The sequence below is a fragment of the Crinia signifera genome, chromosome 5 (genome assembly GCF_055691185.1).
Source record: "Crinia signifera chromosome 5, ASM5569118v1, whole genome shotgun sequence".
NCBI lineage: Eukaryota > Metazoa > Chordata > Amphibia > Anura > Myobatrachidae > Crinia > Crinia signifera.
In genome coordinates this window covers 141313748-141335114 of record NC_139221.1, presented here as the reverse complement: position 1 = coordinate 141335114, position 21367 = coordinate 141313748, and the positions used below count along the sequence as shown (strand labels likewise).

The window sequence follows — 21367 nt, the reverse complement described above, 5'->3', positions numbered from 1 at the left end:
TTTCTTTTGCTCACTAAACAGTACTAAACAAACCCCTGGGTGAACTGGGTGATCAGACAAACCCTATTCTGACACCTGGAACACTAGCCAATTTCTTGGACTGAGGGCACATTCACCTTTTTACTCTCATCTAAATTTTCATGGTTTCCACTCCAGGGAGGATCGTCTCACCCCGTCTCTCTCATCCCCAATCCTATACATTGTAAGATTGGGGACAGCAGAAGTTGGGCTCAGACACAAGATTCCCCCTCTTTCATACTACCCTATATCTCACCCCCTAGTGACTCTCTCATTGGCCCTCCTGCTAATTACTCACCCTGCAAGGCCTTGATGGTAACAGGGAGGATCCTATTACTGCAGGACCAACAGCAGAAGCACGCTTGAGCTCACTTTCCACCAGCAGGGCTCTTGCACTCCAAATATACGGCCATACCTCACTGAATCGCCTGGTACCATCCGAACCCAGAAGCTAAGCAGTGAAGGGCCGGCCAAGTACCTGTCTGGGGAACTAACAGGGAATAGTCGGTGCCGCAATTCACCACAACAGCAGAAGCCAACAGCTGTGAGAGTGACGCTCCATTCACACCTCCTTACTTCTACCCTGATTTTCTCCTGTCAAGCTATGACTCTAAACCCCTCCTTCTGATATCACATTATACTATTTAAACTGATTACTGAGGGGTGGTGTGTCCTGCGCCATTTGAATTGCTATTTCAATCCTAGATGATAAACAGGCATCATTTTCTGTTATAACTGCCAGAATAAGAAATAGCTATATGTGTGACTAATTTTCGCTAAGTTTATCTTTAATTAAATACCTGACCTTGTCAGCACTACTTTGATTCACTGCTTGGAGGAGGAAGAATTAATTCAATAAACTGAATTTCCTCAGTAAATGTGCAACTCCTCTTATGCTAAATCTGTCTTTTAAGTGTTTCGAGAATTAAAAGTTATGTTTAACTAATAGACACCATATCAAACATATATTATTACTTATAAGCGTGCCCCAAAAAACCTTGTTGGGTTCCCTTCAAGTCACCTCTGACTTTCCTTTTCAGTTCAACATTTGAACTCCATTTGGGAGCACCACCAACCGTTAGCCCTTGCCGTTTAATCTTACTACCGAGCAACGGCACACATGTTGGTTTATACTTCAAATTTGCATTAAAACCTTACCTGTGCCAATCCAACTCAACCCCAAAAGAAGTTGATATCCCACTGAGGTCTGTCTCAGATTCTGGGATTGAGCACGGTAACATCACCAGTAACTAATTTACTTTACCTAAACACTACTTATAGACCACCAGTCAACCGGAGCCAAGATAACCTCATTGTGAACAAAAATTACCAGCAGATAATGTCAACATTTAACCTGCGAAATGAACTAATCAGCAAACACAAAAACAGCAACTTTGATTCAGTTTTCCCCACACAAACAACCCGGATAGAAGGAGACCAAGGCTGGGATGACGACCTGACTACCCTCAAAAAAATCCTACAGAAACAAACCAGGTCAAGTTGGGACCTCTCGAGCCTCGAGAACTACTGCAAACAAAAGATAACACCAAGAGGCCTCAGACCTAAAACCTTTCCGGCATTTGACCTACACACTGAAAACTTGAGGAAAGAATGGGAAGCGAGCTTACTCAAATGCTCACAGGACCTAATGTCAATCCTAATACGCCATAACCACCTTATATTGGAAGAGTGCACCCAGAAAATCGAGGCATTGGGGAAGAAATTAGAAAAGTGGGAGACTGATCCAGCTTTCCAGAATAACTTTGAAAAAAACAAAAAAGACCTAGAAAAATACGAAGAAACCATAATAGAGCGTAAGAGAAGTAAATTTCTCAGGGACCAACAGGACTTTGCATCTGGCAGAATCTTCAATTGGGCAAGATTCCAAAGAACACAGAGGAAAGACACCAATTACGGCCCAAGAGGCACACCATCGCCCTCGGAATCTGAATATTCTAGCGCTGATGAAAACAGTGACAGCACATACGCCAATACCAACATCAGAGGTTCGGAAGATTTTTTAGATTTTGGAAACGGGAGAGGCCAATACAGAGGAAGAGGAAGACGAGAAGAGGGAGGAAGAAACAGAAGAAGGGATTGGTCGAGATGGGAGCCCAGGCAACCGAGCAGACAATCCCAAAGGAACAGACAACCACAGACCTACAGACAATGAAACTTCAGATCATTAACCTTTCTGAACACAACTTAACCCCCACTCAAATTGGAGTCCTGGAAAAGGGCCTCTCTTTCTCTCCATCTAAGACTTTTAACCGTTTCAAATGGGAAACCAACATAAATCTTTTCGGAAGGAAATTATTACTTGCCAAGTTCCATGCTCAACGTGACAAGGACCGGACTGAGGGCACCTCCACTGAATGGTCAACAAGGGAACTACAGGCCATCCAAAACCTAGAAGAACTGCAGAATAATGATGATCTGACACCCTCCAATAGAGTTATATGCAAGAAAAAATCAACATTCTTCCCGAATGATACCATCTGTCCCGAGGTTAAAATCTTCACAAAACTGGTATCCCGTGACCTGGACAATCTTCACCAAAAAAAGAAGAAACACAGATCCAACACCAACCTCACACACTCTGAAACCCAAGCGTTAAAGGAAATCCAAAAATGGCAGGATGTACTAATTAAACCTTCTGACAAGGGTGGCAACATCGTGTTATGGCCGACCCAAATGTATCTTAAAGAGGTACATAAACAATTGGATGACAAATCATGTTACTCCAAAACTCTATTTGACCCCACAATCAACTTCTAAACAACATACGATAGAATAATCAATGGAGCCCTTGCAAAAGGGATCATCACAAAATCTGAACACCTGTTTCTCAAAAACCCAAACCGCAGAATAGCCACCTTCTATTTACTACCCAAGGTGCATAAAAATCTCAGAGAACCACCCGGGAGACCGATTGTCTCCGGCAACGGATCGTTGATTGAAAATGCATGCACCTTTCTAGATGTTCACCTCAGACATCATGTCACAAGCCTACCGTCCTACACGAAGGATACAGCTGACGTCCTAAGAAAAATTCATGATGTCCAATTGGAGGATGACCACCTCTTGGTATCCCTAGACGTGGAATCCCTGTATAACTGCATAAAACACGATCTTGGAATACAGGCTGTCAAATACTTCATGGAAATGGAAGGCATAACAGAATTTCACGTCTTTCTCCTCGATCTCCTAGACTTTGTCCTGCGCAAAAATTACTTTGTCTTCAATAATCATTACTACATCCAAGGAAGAGGGACAGCGATGGGGGCAGCATGTGCCCCAACCTACGCAAACCTCTTCCTTGGGTGGTGGGAAAGAGAATTTGTTTTCCAAGAAGAGATGGACACTGATTGTATACACAGCTGGATGCGTTATATTGATGACATTCTGATCATTTGGAAGGGTACACATCAACACTTAACAGATTTCATCCAAAAACTTAATAACAATAACCTGAATCTTAAATTCACCTATGAATGGAGCAAGAACAGCATCACCTTCCTTGACCTACGCATCTATCGTGGAATCAATAATGTCCTGTCAACAGAGATATACAGGAAAACGACCTCAACGAACAGTTTGCTGCATAATACCAGTGCCCACTTTCCTCCCACGAAGACCAACCTCCCAAAAGGAGAATTCTTGCGATTACGCCGTAATTGCTCAGAAGACGCAGTATACGAAGACAAATGTAAAGACCTTGCCATCAGGCTACAAGAACGGGGCTATTCAAAAAGGACCATCAAGAAAGCCAAAAGAGACACCCAATCCATGGAAAGGGATGAGATGCTGTTCCGTACTAAATCTATCCCTGAAGATACCAAAACCATAAGGATGGTGGGCGACTTCTGCAATGAGTGGAAAGATATCACCAATATCATCCAAAGACACTGGCATGTGTTACTATCAGATGACGACCTAGCAACCACTCTCAACAAAAGAGTAGACATGAGTTGGCGACGGGCCCCAAACCTTAGGGATAACTTGGTCCACAGTCACTATGTAGCCAAACAACCGAACAAACCCACGACCACAGGCAGTTACCCGTGTGGAGGGTGCAAAGCATGCACTCACGTCACCAATATCACCACTATGAAAAACAGATATGGGGATACCATAAACATTCGGGGATTCTACAATTGCAAATGCCCCAACATGATCTACTGCATCACGTGCCCCTGCCAAATCAAATACGTAGGGATGACATCAAGACCCCTGAAGCAGAGAATTTTGGAGCATATAAGCAATGTAAGGAATGCTGCAAGTGACCGGAAGAAATTTAAAACCATCACTACAGTTGCCCGCCACTTCCTACAAGTCCATAATTCGAATACGGATACCCTCTCTTTCTTTGGACTGGAACAAATCCACCTTGGCAGAAGAGGTGGGGATATTAACAATGCCCTTTTAAGAAGAGAGAGCTGGTGGATCTTTCAACTAATGACCCTGGCACCAAACGGCCTCAATGAGGGTATCAACTTCAGTGCTTTCCTGCATTGAATATCTTATTTCCCACTTTTCTTCCCTATACCCCTAGTCCAATACCAAGTGCGTAGTTATCACGCCTCATATCAAGGTTTTTTGAGACAACGCTCACAGCACCATACCAGTTCGGTAACAACTACCAGTACTCCTCAATCCCATGTTCAATAGGCTGTCCCTCTTAAACACCTTGCTTAATGTCCTGACCACAGGTGACTTCGACACAATACTCTCAATATTAGTCCAATCATGCCAGTATATGTGGCTACTACAATCCCCATCCTATGTACCGCTTACAATGGTTGATCTTTACAGCAGCATTTGTTATGTTATTCACACACTGTCTCTAATTCTTATTTTATTTTTCCTTTTACCCCCAGCAGGACGACATATCCCAGTGATGTGGGACCAAAAAATATAAAATAAAAAATAAAAACAATATCTAATAAATAAACAAAAAATATCCGTACCAACACGCCTCCCTCCACTGGCTTCCCCCAGATAATAGTCAACAATAGAAGGTGCTATACCAGGCACTCTCATTACCATACATTTCCCCTATCTTTTTATCTATTTTTGTTTTTGTTTTGTTTTGGTTCATTTCAATAATAAGATGCACTACTCTAAAACATCAGTGTCATTGATACTTGAATAAGCTATTGGTTTAAAGCCTCCATTATCATATGCAGCTTGGTGGAAACCTCATTATTTAAAAGCCAGCCGGATAGATCGTTTTTTCCAGCATGACTATTCACTATACTATGGGCGCATATCCATCTGGCTTCATATAATATAAAATACCATATTCTATTATGCCGTCTATTTGCGGCATCACTTGCCTGACTGCACGCTTGATGGATCACACCAAATAAACACACCTACGTCAGAACGATCTGACGCTTCACATCAAAGTTCACTGGACTTACACTCCAGCTAGTCGTTACAGCTGAGAGGTACGTCACAGGCCCGTCTGATTGGCTGCGCCTTATGTCAATCAGCGGCGCCTCTCCTGGTTGGCTGATATCTCCGTCATAAGAGGGGTATCCCCCTCTTGTCCTCCACGCGTCAGTGAACAAGCTTTACAGCGAAACACGTGTCCTCTGACGCGCAGGACACACCCCCCTCAGGACACCCTTGACCGTGCGCCCCACGGACACCCCGCTCCGGCGTCCGACTACCTTCCGCTTTCTTCGCTGCATCTGGGCAGCAAGGTAAAGCAGGCTGTGCCTGCAAACAAATTTATTCAGCAGCACCCACACTCCAGAGCAGCTCCACTTAATGCAGCTCTGTCTACAGGACTGACGCGCTTTTGTAGCAACACCACAAATGCATCAGTAGAAGGATATGTTTTGTGTTTGGTAAAATTTGGGGTGATTTCTTACTATAGATTGCGCGGTATATTAAACTGCAGTGCACACTGACCAGTGTTTCTTTACCTTACACTGCTCAAAGCACAGGACGTGCATATGTACATGCAAATAACTTTACATACACTGGATCTCCTGATTGTACTATATTACTCTGTATGCTTAGATCTCCGGATTGTACAAAATTACTCTATGTGCTTAGAGGACCTATAGGTGATCTGTCATACAACCCATGCTGTATACACACTAGGACCTGCAGATCTGGCAAAGGGCCAGGATCTGTCAGACCCAATTTACCAACCTGCCTTCTAAATAGACAGGTTATACTTGCTGCTCAGTATACTTTGCATATACTCTGACCTGCAGACTAAGTCCACATCCAGGACAGGTCAGCTCTAATCTACTAATTGTAAAACAGTCAGGATCCATTCAGTACACCGTGTACCCAAGAATCTTTTCTGTGGCTAGCTTACCAGTTTATTTGTTGTGTATTTACTGTAAGACACCATTAACTGTGTCTAAACCACAAGAACTGCTATCCTGTAATACTACAGCGTCAAAAATCTGCCAATTTGGCTAAATGTCAGTATTTGTCACTGTTTCTTTTGCTCACTAAACAGTACTAAACAAACCCCTGGGTGAACTGGGTGATCAGACAAACCCTATTCTGACACCTGGAACACTAGCCAATTTCTTGGACTGAGGGCACATTCACCTTTTTACTCTCATCTAAATTTTCATGGTTTCCACTCCAGGGAGGATCGTCTCACCCCGTCTCTCTCATCCCCAATCCTATACATTGTAAGATTGGGGACAGCAGAAGTTGGGCTCAGACACAAGATTCCCCCTCTTTCATATTACCCTATATCTCACCCCCTAGTGACTCTCTCATTGGCCCTCCTGCTAATTACTCACCCTGCAAGGCCTTGATGGTAACAGGGAGGATCCTATTACTGCAGGACCAACAGCAGAAGCACGCTTGAGCTCACTTTCCACCAGCAGGGCTCTTGCACTCCAAATATACGGCCATACCTCACTGAATCGCCTGGTACCATCCGAACCCAGAAGCTAAGCAGTGAAGGGCCGGCCAAGTACCTGTCTGGGGAACTAACAGGGAATAGTCGGTGCCGCAATTCACCACAACAGCAGAAGCCAACAGCTGTGAGAGTGACGCTCCATTCACACCTCCTTACTTCTACCCTGATTTTCTCCTGTCAAGCTATGACTCTAAACCCCTCCTTCTGATATCACATTATACTATTTAAACTGATTACTGAGGGGTGGTGTGTCCTGCGCCATTTGAATTGCTATTTCAATCCTAGATGATAAACAGGCATCATTTTCTGTTATAACTGCCAGAATAAGAAATAGCTATATGTGTGACTAATTTTCGCTAAGTTTATCTTTAATTAAATACCTGACCTTGTCAGCACTACTTTGATTCACTGCTTGGAGGAGGAAGAATTAATTCAATAAACTGAATTTCCTCAGTAAATGTGCAACTCCTCTTATGCTAAATCTGTCTTTTAAGTGTTTCGAGAATTAAAAGTTATGTTTTAACTAATAGACACCATATCAAACATATATTATTACTTATAAGCGTGCCCCAAAAAACCTTGTCGGGTTCCCTTCAAGTCACCTCTGACTTTCCTTTTCAGTTCAACATTTGAACTCCATTTGGGAGCACCACCAACCGTTAGCCCTTGCCGTTTAATCTTACTACCGAGCAACGGCACACATGTTGGTTTATACTTCAAATTTGCATTAAAACCTTACCTGTGCCAATCCAACTCAACCCCAAAAGAAGTTAATTAGCCCCATATCTGAATGTGTTATTTAGGGCCTTATTTTAGTTCACTCTTTCTGACAAAATCCTTCTTAGATGGACAAAACCTTGTGCACTGCAGGGGGGCAGATGTAAAATGTGCATAGAGAATTACATTTGGGTGAGTTACTTTGTTTCTGTGCATGGTAAATACTGGCTGCTTTATTTTTACAGTGCAAAATAGATCTCACTTTGAAGGAAAACCCCACCCAAATCTAATTCTCTCTGCACAAGTAACATCTGCCCCCCTGCAGTGCAAATGGTTTTGTCCATCTAAGAAGGATTTTGTCAGAAAGAGTGAACTAGAATAAGGCCCTTAGTTAGGTTGCAGCACATCATTTGTGTACTTTAAAAAGTGGACACAACAGTGTACAGTATTTATTTTATAACAGTTTATTCTCTTATCACAATGCGTAAAACAGAAAGTAGATATATTGTACAGATATCCTGCTTCCAAATATAAAATATTAGCATTGTAAACCATAAAAGGCATTGTCATTCCTTATTTTATTTTTAGTCCATAAAGTGTTGAAAATATAATTTATATTTCAATGCTGCTGTGTTTGCAGTAAAAGTTAATATATTATGGACATTTATTAAAAAAGGCACTAGTTTCATAGCCAAGAAATACACTGTTCTATTAAGTTTATCTTTTAATAATTCACAGTGGGTATCAATATAATCATTGCAATGAATTTTATGGATATTAAGAAAAAATATGTTTCTTAATTAGAATTTTTCTTATTGTATATGGAGATCACCTAATTTGAACTGCTGGGCAGTAAATGACAGAGAATGCAAAATTTATGTTATAAGTTTTGTTGTGATTCCTGCCACCAAAAAATATTAAAGCGGACATGTAGAGGTGGTGGAACTCATTTATCTATGCTAACGAATTTTGCCCCTCTCATCCCCCCATTAGGCAGATACATGACCAATGGTAGTGTTTTTGGCAGCCCCCTCTAAACTAGAATGCTTTTTTCTGAGAATTATTTTGCAGGGCCAATGTGGAGGTTAAAATGATCCACCTCACCATTAGAGGTGGTGGAACTCAGTTCCACCCAGTTCCTCCTCACTTTAACCCCTGATTATACTATATGCACATGTACACAAATGATAGGGAATAGCTGGTCTCATGGTACAAGGAGGTTAATCAGATTGATTCACTCCCCCGAGCGATGTTTTAGTTCTTCAATGTGCATAACCATTTATGCGCATGTGCATGCTCTCTGTGCGAACGGATGCGGTGACTTGCATAGCATCCCCTCTTTTCCTACTGAGCATTGTAATAATTGGGATATTGCCTACAATGGGTCAAAAAACTATAATTGAATCTATAAATGAATGATAGTGTTTAATATAGGTAGGGCAGGGCTGGGCAACACCGGCCCTCCAGATGTTGATGAACTACACATCCCAGCATGCCTTGCATCAGTTTCAGCATGGCCACATAGCAAAACTAATGCAAAGCATCCTGGGATGTGTAGTTCATTAACATCTGGAGGGCCGGTGTTGCCCAACCCTGAGGTAGGGGCTTAGTGGAATCAGCCTGGTGATCATCTAAAATGCACCTTACCTGGGAAACCTCAGTGAGAAGTTGGACATATCTAGAGAAGGAATGAGAGTCAAACTGAAGTCACTTCCTGGACAACAATGCCCTTTTGAAAAAGACTTCAACTTAAATAAAATACTGTATCACTGATAAAGGTAGGTCATTACGGAAAAGGCACATATACTGTACATCTGTCACATGGATCCATCTTGCAAATAGGAGTGCACAAAAGTCACTATGTCAGCCATCATAAACAGTGATGCAAATCAACTCTTAAGGATTTCAGTATAATCTTTACCCTGATGATAATAAAAGGATATCTATCCTCCACTGAATTGTCTCTGAATGCCTTTTTGCCATTTCATCTTGGATGTCATCTCACCACCTCAAACTCAACATTTCCAAAACAGAATTAATTATATTCCAACCAGGCCAAGAGTATTAACCAGCCTGATATCTCTATCACTGTTTAGAACAAAACAATCAATCCTACTCCACAAGCTCACTGCCTAGGGGTCATCCTCATCTCTGAACTGTCCTTTATTCCTCTAAATCAGTGGTTCCCAACCTTTTTTCTCTCCCGTACCCCCTTGATTAGTCTTTTCATTTATAAGTACCCCTCCTCTCAATTTGAAATTTCCACAGTACTTAGGAGTGGAAGTGAGCAGTATGCGTGTCCTAATATTAAGGAGTAGCCGTGGACTAGCATATGGTCAGGAATCAGTTCCGTCTTTGTCTGGCCGCTGGCTGTGTATTGTCTCCAGAGTTCCCGCTAACGCCTGTAGGATTAATGCTTCTTCCACCCATGTCAGTGCGGGGCAGATGTTCACAGGTAGCTCTCAGTGAATTGCTGGTTAGGCAAAAGCACGAGGAGACGCTGATGTCGCTGCAGATGGAACTGGAAATGATACAACGTGGCTTGTATACATGTCGATGGTAGACTTCTTTTGCCATTGGGAGACTTTTTCTTCTTCCGCCATTACCAATATTATTTCCAAGTACCCCCAACTGGTCTGCAGAGTACCCCCAGGGGTACTAGTACCCCAGGTTGGAAACCACTGCTCTAAATCATGTTACACGCATCTAAAAAGAAAAATACATGGTGCAGATGCACACTCCATAGTACTAATCAATAATAGAGGTTCTTTGTATATTAATTGGCCAATAAATATTTGCCCACCAACCAGCTTCACGGTGATCTCAATTCTGGTGTGTCCCTAATACTAAGTTTGAATCTGGGGCGCGGAACCAAATCCATCCCCAAGACTAGCAATTAATGTCAAATTTATGTCTTACCTACATTGTGCCTCCAGTTTGCAGTCTGTGGCTACCAGGGACCAAGCTGTTAAAATAATATTCAAATCAGGTGGCTGGGGTGCTACTCTAAGTTGAAGGAGTCCCAACCTTCAGGTGTACAGGTGTACACAATATTAGCTTATGGGGGGGGGGATCTTAGAATGCACACCCTATATACATGAGGTGCCATCATGCTGGGACTTGTAGTTCTGCAAAGAAAAATACATTGTGCAGATGCACACTCCATATTATTAATCAATAATAGAGGTTCTTGGTATATTAATTGGCCAATAAATATTTGCCCACCAACCAGCTTCACGGTGACCTCATTTCTGGTGGGTCCCTAATACTAAGTTTGAATCTGGGGAGCAGAACACCAAAAAGGTTTGCATAGGCCAGTCACACAAGTGAAAAACTAAGCTAAAGGTGTATTAATAAGAAAGTAGCAGAAGCTAGAGGTTAAAATGTGAAGTGCTAAAAAGTATAATATATTAGTGGAAAATAAATAGTGCTAAATAACCCCTTGGGTTGGTGTTGGTGAGTTACTTTCCGGGTGGCACACCCTAACATTTATTTAGCACTACATTTAGTTCCTACAAGTGTGGAAAGTGCAATATTTGCAGATTTGTCCATCCAGCTTGAAAAAGGAGACTGTAGTTTCTCCGAAACGCGTTGCAGCTTCACGGACACTTTCACCTTCACCAGTGCAACAAGAGACACTTCTGCACTTTACAAGAAGGCACAGGACACTTTATCAAGGACGCACCAGCACTTTACCATTGTGGATCTTGATCCAGGCAAGCCATCTGCTGTGGTGCCGCAGACCTTCTACTAGAAGTATAGCCCACTGCACCCCCTGCTTTCGGTGAGATCAAGACCCCCATGCTTAATTGTTTTTCTGCATGATTTGTATGGTATTCAGGTGAAGTCCTCACCAAATTCTATTGTTCATTTTATTTTCCCATTGTCTTTTATTCCCCATTGTCTTGTTATCAATAAATTCTTGTTTAAATACAAGTTGTCTCATACATCTTAATGAAAGGGGTTGCGCCGAGCTCCAGCAACACATCCATTTTCTTCCAATTGTACTTGTGAAGGTGGTGTACCTTCCATTGTTGCAGGAGCTGGCTGCACCATCTTTTCATTGAACTGCGCTTACTGGTATCACAAAATCTATTCCCAAAATAGATTTGTCCATCCAAACAGAAAGCGTTTCACCAACTTCAATGACACCAAGGAATACCTCATCAAACACTTTATGAACTGTAATCTATCTATCTTCTGGAATTCTATCTTCTGGAATGCCCATGCCACCTGAAATACGTGGGGAAAACAAAGAGACCACTGAAAATGAGAATTCAGGAACACAGTGGGAACATTAAAAACAAGATTGACAGCCACACCATCTATAAGCACTTTGAAAGTCATCACAATGCTAATCCAGAGGGATTGACCTTTAAGGCCATCGAATGGGTCAAACTGGGACCAAGAGGTGGCGATCTGGCAAACTATCCCACATGGAAATGTACTGGATCTTCGAATTGAACACTCTGCATCCCCTGGGTTTTAATGACAGTTATGAAATAGCACCATTTTTATAAGGTCAATCTGGAATACAATTATCTCATTTTATTCTTTTATCACACAATCTTTATATTTCTGGGTGCTTGATTACTAATAAAAACTCTAATAAAGCCTATCTAAGTGTCATTGTATTAATCTACAGTCAAACCACACTTTGTTATGCCCATTCTTGTCTGATCTTGGAAGCTAAGCAGTGTTGGGCCGGGCTAGTACCAAGATGGGAGACCTCTTGGGAAAACCCAGTGCTGTAGTAAATTAATGAAGGACCACTGGGGGAGATATGCAATCTATCTATGGAGTACACACACTGCACCTTAGCGCTATAGCACCTCATGATCTATAGCACTTAGCACCTTCTAAAATAAGTATTATATACTCAGATAACTCTGCACTTTTCCTTAATTGCAGCTATGGCACAAATAGCACTATTTCATGTATATATTGGTATATTTTCAACTCTAACATTTATACCCCTTAGGTATCCAGCACTTTCCCTTATTTATTTATTTGACATATTAAGCACCTATTCTTAATATAATGTTTTCAATTCTAATAAGATCAATCACCATACTATAGTAAGTTGGCGTTTTTAAATCTCATTTATATGCACTACAGGTTGAGTATCCCGTATCCGAGTATCCGTTATCCGAATTATTCCGAAAACCATACATTCCAGAAAGTGAAAAAAAAAATATTTTTTTTGCTAAAAACTCACTGGGGACATTTGTAACAGCACTACTGGAGACATGATATGTAACTGGCACTATAGATGTGCAAGAAAATGATTGCTTGGCATTCAAATTCAATACCTGAGATAGTACACAAATTTTGTTTCTTGTTTTGAAACCTTGTTTTTTGAACAAATAAAATATATTTGTGTGTATTTTATGTGGTAATAAAATATATTTGTGTGTATTTTATGTGTTTATACAGCATACATGCAAGATACTTCAAAATACATAATTGAAATATTAAAATATTCCGAAATACGGAATAATCCGTTATCCAAAATTCTCCTGGTCCCAAGCATTTTGGATACGGGATACTCAACCTGTATTATCTATTTATTTATTTATCCACCTAAAACTCTCCCCATATGACTAGATATTAAACTATACATAGATATAACACTGAGCTGTATAGTTACTATGTGTTTGTTCTCTTATATGGAAACTCACACGGCACAATAACTACAATAAGATGGCCACTGTAAAGAATGCATCAGATGTCAGGCTTAGAAGTCCATAAGAAAATGGCTGCCGGCACCTGATAACAAAAGCCCTGTGAAGCTCCGCCGGGATTGTCTCCCCCTGGCGCATGCGCAAATAACAGAGAAGGTCACTGATCCCCTGGCAATACAAAAAGCCGGACATGTGCACTAGCGCTTCAAGGACCCCGGAAACGTGGCGGAAGTGCCGCGATTTATCAAATATTCATGTGTTCGACATATTCTAATGATTTTAAATGTTCTGATTATAGCGACTGTGTTAATATGAAGTGGTTATATATAATAGAGTGCACTATGTACCTTTACAATAGGATGGGACACTTACAGTCCTTTATGATCAATGAGTCACAGGAAGTGATATCACAGAGCTCCTGGACAGGCATACAGGTAGAAATACCGGCCTAGCTTCAGTTGCTCCCTACCCCTTGATGAAGTCACATTGACAAAACACGTTGGGTGACCTAACCTCCTACCAACATCTTGAGATAAGCACTTTTTTGAATATTCTTACTTATCTTAATATATTTGTATTTATGTATAGTTTTTATATGTAAAAATATTTTTTTATCCACATACAATGTTTACGTATCCTCCTTTGTAATTTTTATGCATTTTTACCCCATGTCCATATATACCTTTTTGTCATCTAAATAAATATATATAATATTTTTCATAATCAGCTTTGTAATCGCACAGTCACTGTTCTCCTTATACATTTGTCCACATATATGTCCACATATATGTCCACACACACATATATACTGTATGTGTATATATATATATATATATATATATATATATATATATATATATATAGATGGATGAACAAAAAAGCAGGCACTCCAGGGACTTGGTGTAAATTGTGTATTAGAAAAAATCAGCAATAGACACAGCCAACGTTTCGAGGCAACAACGCCCCTTTGTCAAGGCAAAATCAATGGTGAAAACACAGCATTGCTGTGTTTTCACCATTGATTTTGCCTTGACAAAGGGGCGTTGTTGCCTCGAAACGTTGGCTGTGTCTATTGCTGATTTTTTCTAATACACGATTTACACCAAGTCCCTGGAGTGCCTGCTTTTTTGTTCATCCATCCAAATATTGCTTAGCCGAGCACCAGGGCGGCTGACCCAGGAGAGGAGAGTGCCAGTCCGTCAACCCACTATATATATATATATATATATATATAATGTAGATGTATCCAGGTATACTCCAGGTACAGACAGACAGCGGCACTCAATGGGTTTTCAAAAATCGTTTTAGTGATACTCCAACGTTTCGGGGACTAGCCCCTTTGTCAAGGTGTAAGAACAACAACAATCGTGATCAAACATCAAACTTAAATAGGGTGATATTACCGTGAGGCGAGACCACTCAGACGCCGGGGAGCCCGCTGCCGGAAGTCGCTGGGACCGGAAGGCAGAAGCCGGAAGTGGGATAGATCTTAATTTGCGTGTCAGCGTCATGGTGCTGAACCGCAAGCTCTTAGTATGTAAAGCGGTTCACGGGAGCGTCTGTCCGGCGCCGTTAGGTCAGCCAATTAAAACATCCTGAAAAGAGGCAAAGTTTTTCATTACAATACAATATCTTAAAAACAATGGTCAGTGAGTAATTTTAAGAAGCCATAGTGTTACCAGTGTAAGTGTTAGGACAGCCTATTTGGCTGATGTCACAATAAGTGTATGTACACCCGGGGTGTTATGTAGTGCATTTCTATGTATCTGTTTCTATCTATGGTAGTCTGGATATCTAAAGGGTCTGTGATATGGTATGCGCTAATGTTTCTATGTTTATCAGTCGACAGGACGCTGATGTCGTCTCAACCTCATGTCGACCATTCCTTGGTCTAGGCAGGTTATTCATCACTGTGTGTGTCGAGCACGGCTTTTGTGCCTCATTGGGATAAATATATGCTTGTAGAAAGGGAAATGACAAGAAAGATGAGAGATGGAATGTAAGGACTGAGATATTAGATCTCAATGTTCTAATTGTAGTGTATTAGCAATTTTGGGAATACAATCAGTAAGTGGAAAAGGATGGAGAGAAAGAATGAAGATGAAGAGAAAGCACACCACGATCAGCCTATATGGACTGATTTTTGTGTTGTGTCAGTGAATTGATGGAGACGCCTTTGTGATCTTTGCACAAATAAAGGACTGAAATGTCGTCTCAGTTTCATGTCGATCACTCTGATCTAATCAGAATGATCGTCCTTATTGTGGTCATAGGATATGATGTGCATCTTACGGTGCACCTATTAGTATAGGGGGAGTGCCCACAAGCTGAAAAACAGCGAAAAAGAAGGCATATCACAATCAGCTTTTATGAGCTGAATTGTCAGGTCTTAATGTTTTGTATCACGTGTATAAGCATTTTAAATGTACAATCAATGTGTGAAGAATAAAGGATAGCGAGAAAGATTGGAGATGAAAAGAAAGCACACTACGATCAGCCTATGTGGGCTGGTTCTGGTGTTGTGAAGGTAAGTACATATCAATTAATGAATAACATCAGGTACACAACAATAGAAGAATAAAGGATAGCGAGAAAGATCGGAGATGAAGAGAAAGCACACCGGTGATTGGCCTATCTAGGCTACTTGGTTTTGATCACCCTGCAGGGGTCCATACTGCATGTTGAGCACATCAAATATACATAAATTGGAAAGATAAAGGATAGCGAGAAAGATCGGAGATGAAAAGAAAGCACACAGGCGATTAGCCTGTCTAGGCTAATTACTTTGATCACCCTGCAGGGGTCCATACTACATGTTGAGCACATCAAATATACATAAATTGGAAAGATAAAGGATAGCAGAAAAGATTGAAGGAAGAATAAAGCACACTGCGATAGGCCTGATTGGGGCACTACTGATAAGAATCAAGCTTAATGGGTGGATCATATACTTATCAACCATTTGGAGGTTGATGGCATGCCACTCGGAGATTTTATATGGGTCAGTATTCAAGTCAGGTGTGGCAGTTCACTCTGGTGTGGCCAAGAACATCAAAGGGACTCAACTATACGAAGATGGAATAAATTAGAGAAATATGCTAATTGGCAGTTTATCATTAAGGCCATGTGGCTTGATGGTGTTAAGCCAATGGATCCAGACTGATTCTCTCTTGAGTAGGGCTCCATCCCTATTACCCCTTCTCATGGTTTCCGGAATGTGGTCCAGGATCATGTGTTTGAAGTCTGTCAATTTATGTGAAGCTTGAGCGAAATGCTTCGCCACCGGTTGGTCGTTCTCCTTCCCGGCCAGGGCCTTTCTGATTGCTGATCTGTGGAGGGCCATCCTGGTCCTAAGCGACCTTACCGTCTTGCCGACATAGGGCCTTATTTTGGTTCATTCTTTCTGTCAAAATCCTTCTTAGATGGACAAAACCATGTGCACTGCAGGGGGGCCAGATGTAACATGTGCAGAGAGAATTAGATTTGGGTGAGTAATTTTGTTTCTGTGCAGGGAAAATACTGACTGCTTTATTTTTACACTGCAATATAGATCTCACTTTGAAGTAAAACCCCACCCAAATCTAATTCTCTCTGCACATGTTACATCTGCCCCACCTGCAGTGCACATGGTTTTGCCCATCTAAGAAGGATTTTGTCAGAAAGAATGAACCAAAATAAGGCCCATATAGAAGCCTACAAGGACATTGTATGACATAAACCACATGTGTGGTGGTGCAAGTCACTACATGCCTGATGGGGAAAATTCTGTCATCACTGAGATGGACGAATCTGGGACCGGTCAACATGTGTTGACAGGTCGTACAGTTTATGCATTTATAACAGCCATTGGCCTTCTTCAGAAAATTCTTGGTCTTTATTTCAGAGCTGTTTGTGAAGCCGGTAATGTCATTGTGCACAAGTATGTCTTTTAGGTTCCTTCCTCTGGTATGACATATGAGGAATGTCTTGTCCTTTAATGCCGGCAAGCTTGTATCAGTTCTCACAATCGGCCATAGGGCTCTTGGCAAAACAAAGCTGGCAGTGCTGTATCTGGACACAAACGGTGAGCTTTGTCGTCTGTTGATTTAATCTTTGGTACCAGTAGGGTATCCCTAGGGATCTTGATGATCTCCTCTTTTTGTTTCAGTAAGGCCTTTTTATTATAGCCCCTTTGGGCAAACTTATTGACCATGGTATCAAGGGCATCAGGTAATTTTTCAGCATCACTGACAATTCTCGCGACCCTTAACATTTGGGACTTGGGGAGGGCCTTCCTCAAGGGCATTGGATGGAAGCTATTTGCCTTTAAGATGTTATTTTTGTCAGTCGGCTTGGTGTATGCGTTCGTTTCAATTTTCCCATCTTTGATGCTCACGCTGACATCTAGATAACTGATTTGATGCCTTGAGTATTGATAGGTAAATTTAATTGGTGACTGCCGTCCATTCACCTCTATCATGAGGTTCTCAAAATCGTCCTCCGAGCCAAGCCAGACCATAAATAGGTCATCTATATAGCGTGTCAATTTCAGGATTTTGCCCTCTGCCAAATGATTCTCTAAGAACATCTTCCTCTCCTCTTGAAACATAAAGATGTTAGCAAACGAAGGTGACACATTGCTGCCCATTGAGCAGCCGTCGAGTTGCTTATAGTAACCGCCGTTAAACAGAAAGTAATTTTTTGTGAGTGTCATTCGTAGCAGGTCGAGGAACAGTTCTAGATCAAGATTATGCATCTGGTTCTCAATAAGGAACTCCTCCATAGCCTTCAAGCCTTCATCATGGGGGATGCTTGTATAAAGGCTATTTACATCCGTGACGCAAAGGAGGGCATCAGCCGGCATCTCTGGAATTTGCATCAAGGTGTTCAAAAAGTAAGTCGTGTCTTTGATATATGTAGACTGTTTGCAGATGAGGGGCTGGAGCATCCCATCCAGGAATTGTGATATGGGCTGGAAGATTGAATTCTGTGCCGAGATTATCGGGCGTCCCGGGGGATTATGCATGCTCTTGTGGATTTTAGGCAGGGTAAAGAATATTGGTACAGTGGGATTTTCCTGGGTGAGTGCTTTCTGCAGTTGTTCGGAGATATGTCCTTGTCCCAGTGCTCTGGTCAGACGTATATCCAAGGTTTTTTTGTATACATCTGTAGGGTCTCTGTTGAGTTTCTCATAGACGTTAGTGCCACTCAGTTGTCGTTCACATTCCTTGATGTAAGTAGTTAAGTCTTGTATGACAAGGCCGCCGCCTTTGTCGGCGGCTCTAAACACCACATCCTGGTACTTACTCATCTTTCTCAGGACCATCTGCTCAGTGCTGCTTAGATTATGATGAGTGGGATGTGGGGCATTGACAAATCGATTGATGGAAGCATCCAGTAAGCGTGTGTAGGTTGGAATTGCCGCATTCTGGGACTGAGGATCGAATGTAGATTTGGACTTACTCCTAATAAACTGTTGATGCGGTGCCTCAGTTGTGATACAGGGTCGGTGCTGGAAATATTCTTTCAATCTTAAATTTCTGCTATGTCTGTGCAAATCAATTTCCAAGTGAGGTCATCATGGGGGGTCGCCCGCTGCTCAATGGGCAGCAATGTGTTGCCTTCGTTTGCTAACATCTTTATGTTTAAAGAGGAGAGGAAGATGTTCTTAGAGAATCATTTGGCAGAGGGCAAAATCCTGAAATTGACACGCTATATAGATGACCTATTTATGGTCTGGCTTGGCTCGGAGGAAGATTTTGAGAACCTCATGATAGAGGTGAATGGACGGCAGTCACCAATTAAATTCACCTATCAATACTCAAGGCATCAAATCAGTTATTAGCCAGTGAGCCCCAGACCACAAAGGTAGAGATATACGGCAGTATTTAATTATTTATTAGCCAGTGAGCCCCAGACCAGACGGTACATACGGCAGTATAGGCAGTGAGCCCCAGACCACAAAGGTAGAGATATACGGCAGTATTTAATTATTTATTAGGCAGGCAGTATTTAATTATTTATTAGCCAGTGAGCCCCAGACCACAAAGGTAGAGATATATGGCAGTATTTAATTATTTATTAGGCAGTGAGCCCCAGACCAGACGGTACATACGGCAGTATAGCCAGTGAGCCCCAGACCACAAAGGTAGAGATATACGGCAGCATTTAATTATTTATTAGCCAGTGAGCCCCAGACCAGACGGTACATACGGCAGTATAGCCAGTGAGCCCCAGACCACAAAGGTAGAGATATACGGCAGTATTTAATTATTTATTAGGCAGGCAGTATTTAATTATTTATTAGCCAGTGAGCCCCAGACCACAAAGGTAGAGATATATACGGCAGTATTTAATTATTTATTAGGCAGGCAGTATTTAATTATTTATTAGCCAGTGAGCCCCAGACCACAAAGATAGAGATATACGGCAGTATTTAATTATTTATTAGCCAGTGAGCCCCAGACCAGACGGTACATATGGCAGTATAGGCAGTGAGCCCCAGACCACAAAGGTAGAGATATACGGCAGTATTTAATTATTTATTAGGCAGACAGTATTTAATTATTTATTAGCCAGTAAGCCCCAGACCACAAAGGTAGAGATGTACGGCAGTATTTAATTATTTATTAGGCAGGCAGTATTTAATTATTTATTAGCCAGTGAGCCCCAGACCACAAAGATAGAGATATACGGCAGTATTTAATTATTTATTAGGCAGGCAGTATTTAATTATTTATTAGCCAGTGAGCCCCAGACCACAAAGATAGAGATATACGGCAGTATTTAATTATTTATTAGCCAGTGAGCCCCAGACCAGACGGTACATATGGCAGTATAGGCAGTGAGCCCCAGGCCACAAAGGTAGAGATATACGGCAGTATTTAATTATTTATTAGGCAGGCAGTATTTAATTATTTATTAGCCAGTGAGCCCCAGACCACAAAGGTAGAGATATACGGCAGTATTTAATTATTTATTAGGCAGGCAGTATTTCATTATTTATTAGCCAGTGAGCCCCAGACCACAAAGATAGAGATATACGGCAGTATTTCATTATTTATTAGCCAGTGAGCCCCAGACCAGACGGTACATATGGCAGTATAGGCAGTGAGCCCCAGACCACAAAGGTAGAGATATACGGCAGTATTTAATTATTTATTAGGCAGACAGTATTTAATTATTTATTAGCCAGTGAGCCCCAGACCACAAAGGTAGAGATATACGGCAGTATTTAATTATTTATTAGGCAGGCAGTATTTAATTATTTATTAGCCAGTGAGCCCCAGACCACACAGGTAACTAGATAAGATATACGGCATTATTATTTATTAGGCTGTGAGCCACAGACCACAGACCATCAGACTGGCAGATTCAGTGCAGGCAGCAGTGCAGCACCAGTGGACTATATATATTTATTTAATATAATTAATTAATTATTAATATATATATAATAAATGGCACAGCACCAGAGGTATGCCCCAGCACAGAGGAGACAGTAGTACTACAGGCAGGTACACAGTTAGACTGTTCTCCTAAGCAGAGGAGAACATATTTCACAGCAGCACTGAGGGAGAAAGCCCTAGCAAATAAAATAATTAATTACAGCACAGCACACCAGAGGTAGACCGCACAGAGGAGACAGTAGTACTACAAGTACACAGTTAGACTGTTGTCCTAAGCTGAGAACAGAGTACACAGCAGCACTGAGGGAGACAGCCCCAGCAAATAAAATAATCAATTACAGGCAGCACAGCACACCAGAGGTAGACCGCACAGAGGAGACAGTAGTACTACAAGTACACAGTTAGACTACTACACAGCAGCACTGAGAGACAGCACCAGCGATTGCAAAAGCTCAAGGTCAAGCTCAAGTTTAAGCCCCAGCAGCAGCACCAACACACCCTCTCCCAACCCACTACTTGACTGGAGTGAAGATGGCGGGCGCGGCAGCCGCTTATAAAGCCTTGCGAAATCCGACGCCGGGAGATGACGTTCTAATCACGCGGATGGACCGAGTCAGGCGCGAATCTCCGAGCGCTGCTCGGAATCGGGCTCGGAATGA

The 21367-nt window shown here is 41.7% G+C and overlaps 3 pseudogenes; all 3 read left to right on the top strand.

Moving 5' to 3' along the window:
- Positions 1-419: 419 nt before the first annotated feature.
- LOC146006000 (5S ribosomal RNA) lies at positions 420-537 on the top strand (annotated as a pseudogene).
- A 6366-nt stretch (positions 538-6903) lies between these two features.
- On the top strand, positions 6904-7021 carry LOC146005999 (5S ribosomal RNA; annotated as a pseudogene).
- A 5255-nt stretch (positions 7022-12276) lies between these two features.
- On the top strand, positions 12277-12396 carry LOC146005975 (5S ribosomal RNA; annotated as a pseudogene).
- The last annotated feature ends 8971 nt before the right edge of the window (positions 12397-21367 follow it).